Source organism: Tursiops truncatus, chromosome 2 (genome assembly GCF_011762595.2).
Source record: "Tursiops truncatus isolate mTurTru1 chromosome 2, mTurTru1.mat.Y, whole genome shotgun sequence".
NCBI lineage: Eukaryota > Metazoa > Chordata > Mammalia > Artiodactyla > Delphinidae > Tursiops > Tursiops truncatus.
Window position 1 is genome coordinate 142,338,497 of NC_047035.1, and position 3,819 is coordinate 142,342,315.

The 3,819-nt window shown below is 40.9% G+C and overlaps 1 pseudogene; it reads right to left on the reverse strand.

Annotated features, from left to right (window-relative positions):
- Window positions 1-1,093: 1,093 nt before the first annotated feature.
- LOC117311237 (zinc finger protein 639-like) lies at window positions 1,094-2,936 on the reverse strand (annotated as a pseudogene).
- Between the last annotated feature and the right edge of the window lie 883 nt (window positions 2,937-3,819).

Here is a 3,819-nt window from a genome sequence, read left to right on the forward strand (position 1 = left end):
TCTCTGGGCATTTTCCTCTACTTGGAACATTTGCTCTATTCTTCTGTAGCCAGGGCCTTCTAATTCTTAGATCCCAGCTTAAATCTCTCTCAATAAAGAGTTTCCTGATCTCCTAAAGGAAGTCCCCCTTCTTCTGTCTCTCAGCCTTCCATTTGTTTTCATCACAACCTTTAGAATAAATTGTAGTTATTTCATGTTTGCTTGGATTTTGTCTTTCTTTTCTAGTAGAGAGCAGATTCTGAGATTCGCTTATTATTGTGTTTCTAATACCTAATATAGTACCAGGGGCCTAGGAAGCACTCAAATATTATTGAGTGAATTTTTAGGATCCCTAATACAGCGTTGTATACTAATGATATTGGCAGCCTCATCTTGTTCCTGACTTCAAGAGGGATGCCTCTAATTTTTCACCGTTTAATTACGTCTTAAATATGCTGTTATATCAGGTTTCAGATAGAAATCTCTAACAGACACTTCAGGTACCCTAGGTAACATATTTATTTCCTTCTAATAAAACTCTGACTTTGTTTGGGTAATCCACACTCCTTCACATGGCCGTGTTTTCTTCGTCCTCTCACTCCCATTACCAGGGGTTGGTCTAAGAATGAGGTTGTGATGAAATTCCAGCTAATGAGACAAAAGTCTTTTGTGGACCTTCTAAGAAAGATTCTTCGTTTTATAGACAGGGGGAGAAAATAGTCCTTCCTCTAGGGCACATTGCTATTTTTGCAGAATAATGTCTGTGAGGCAAGGTAGCAAGGAGAATGCCAATACCATGAACAGAGAGAAATATGGAGGGACATCGTATCTTTTTTAGTAGATCTGTTTCTTATCAATTTATGAAATCAGAGCACATGCAAGAAACACGATACTAGCCCAAAAGTGGTTAAAACTACCAACTACAATACATTGAAAATACCACATTTAGGATACAATTATATACTGAAAAAGGTAGCAATGCCAAGAAAATTGGCAATTAAAAAAATCTTGTTAAAGACAGTTCTCATAAGTTGTGTTTAAAATCATCCATTTTAACATCTGCAAAAAAGTCAAATTTATTATTTTACATCATTATGGAAGTTAAAGAGAACAATCAAGTTGTCTCATGGACTGGAAGGTGACTTATTAATTCCCTTTCATTTCCAAACCTCATTAAGTAGTCACTACATTTATGAGGTAAATCAGCTGAATTTTAAGATCTTCAATCTGTCCTGTTGAATATTCACGATATTGACATAAATAAATCCCTTCAGATAAGTGTGAATTGAAATGTTTGCAATATTCTAGCATGCTTGCAAAGCCTTTCCCACAGTCATCACAGACATGAGCAAAAATTTTAGTATGTGCAATAGCAACAGGCCTGTTAACATTTGTATGAAGTCTGTTCTGAAACCCACATACTTGACATACAAAGAAGTTTTTACATTTGTCAAATGTAATTTTGCTTAAGAGGCTGTACTGTCCATGTTCTCCATTGTTATACTTATCACTTAACTATTAATTTACATGCATGGCTATGCAAGTCTTCTGGATCATTCATTTCATGTTCACAGAACTGACACAAGTACTGTTCATCACAGCTGTGCTCCTGGAAATGTAGGTAGAGTTCACTGCTTGAGGAGAACTGTACATCACACTGCTGACACCAGTAAAGGTGATCACTAAAATGGGTGTCTGCAGTGTGCTGGCTGAGGTTCTCAAAAATTACTGTTTTATAGTCACAGCATTTACAAATGTAGGGGTCCTCTTCATGCAGTTTGGATGTTCGATCGGAAGCATATTGGTAGAGAAACTCTTTGCATACTCGACACACAATTTTTTTTTTTTTTTTTTGCGGTATGCGGGCCTCTCACCGTTGTGGCCTCTCCCGTTGCGGAGCACAGGCTCCAGACGCGCAGGCTCAGTGGCCATGGCTCACGGGCCCAGCCGCTCCACGGCATGTGGGATCTTCCCGGACCGGGGCACGAACCCGCGTCCCCTGCATCGGCCGGCGGACTCTCAACCACTGCGCCACCAGGGAAGCCCCCGACACACATTTGAATCACTACACTTATGCTTCAAGATCATATGCTGCTTTAAATCAGAAAAATATTTGCTGTTGAACTCACAAAGTTCACATTGATAGAGGCCACTGCTATTAGCTCTCAGTAAACGCCATTTCTGCTGGGCAGTCACATTCAAAGCTTCGCTCTTGTCAAGAATTTTGCAAAGTTTAGCTGGTGGCTCTTCATCAGTTTGGTCTTGGAGACTCTCAGAGGAATTGTTTTCTGTCTCTATATCATAATCTTCAGAAACTGCATGCACTTCTGCAGCAACTGGAACATCTTCAGCAGTGTGAACTTCTATAGGGCTCTCCTCTTGAGTTTGCTGGTTGATTGATTCAGGAGAGCCGCACTCTTCATCACAAATTTCAGTATCAGCACATTTTTCTGTAGAAAAGGCAGTATTGGTCTAGAATTCTAAGTACAGGACCCGGAACCAGGTAGTTTTGATTTCTGTTTGTGGCCTTGATTCCATCTGTAAATTTTGGTAAGTCTTTTGATGTCTCTGTATCAGAATCATCATCATTTAGTTGTCATGTCTCTAGGCTACTGTTAGCTGTAGCAGTTTCTCAGACTTCCCTTGTTTTCGACGACCATGACGATTTTGAGGGGACTGGTAGGGTATTTTGCAGGATGTCCCACTAATGAACTTTGTCGTTTTTTTCATGATTAGACTTTGTTGTCAAAATATTTTGTCTGGTTGTCTCATAGAACAAACACTGTAACAATGATCAGAAAAAATTCCATGGAATCCATCTGCAGTTCTGCTTATTCCAGAGGAATCTGAATAACGAGAAGGGTGTAAAGTCTTCCTTTTCCTTTTTTTAGGATATTCATTCATACCTTTTTAATTTGGTATATTTCTTAATACTGGAGTGAGGAAAAATGAATCACAGGAAGTTTTCACAGATGGTTAAAAAAAAATGCCAGTCCTTGGGGTCCGCCCGGCCAGCCCAGGCGCAGCTCCGAGGAGGCGCCGGACCAGACGCCTGAGCAGGGGTGGGGGCCGCGCAGCCCCACCCCCGGGCGCCGCTCTGGCCCTCACGCTCCGGGGCGCTCCTCCGGGCCAGCCCCACTCTTTGCCCGCGCGCGCACTACGCCCTGCCTGCCAGGTCCCCGGCCCAGGCTCGGCGGCCGCACTCGGGCACATTGTGTCTTTGATGATGATTTTGAGCTACTTAATTAACTATCCCTGGTGGCACTTTACCTAAGACTTCTTCCTTTTTTACGGCTGTCGGTCTGGAGATTTCTAATGCTTATAGCTAAAACAACTTTTCCGCGATATTGCAACCTGCAGTATTAGGCCGTTGCAGTTTTCCTCTATGTCTAGTTTACTAAGGTGATTTTTTTGGTAAGCATTTTTTTCTCTAATCAGGAACTGGTTCAAATATTTTTCTTCATCTTTTGAGATGGAGGGATGATTTTCTTCCTTTAATCTGTTAGTGTAGTGAATACCAGCAATATGTTTCCAGAGGTTGAAACACTTTGCCTTTTGGGGATCAACCACGCTTGACTGTGAAGTAGTATTCGTTTTAATAATTGACTGGGTTCAATTACTAATTTATACTTTAGTTGTGATACTTGTGTTTATTTTCAAAAGTGATGCATGTTTATACATTTATTTTTTATTTTTACTTTTTGGTTCTGTCTTCTTGTGTTTTGCATATCTGGTCAGGCTGATTTCTTATGGTGAATTGGGAAGTTTTGTGTTTCTCCGTGCTCTGGAACAGCTCCTTAAAAATAGAGTTTTTGGATTTCCCTGGTGGTCCAGTGGTTA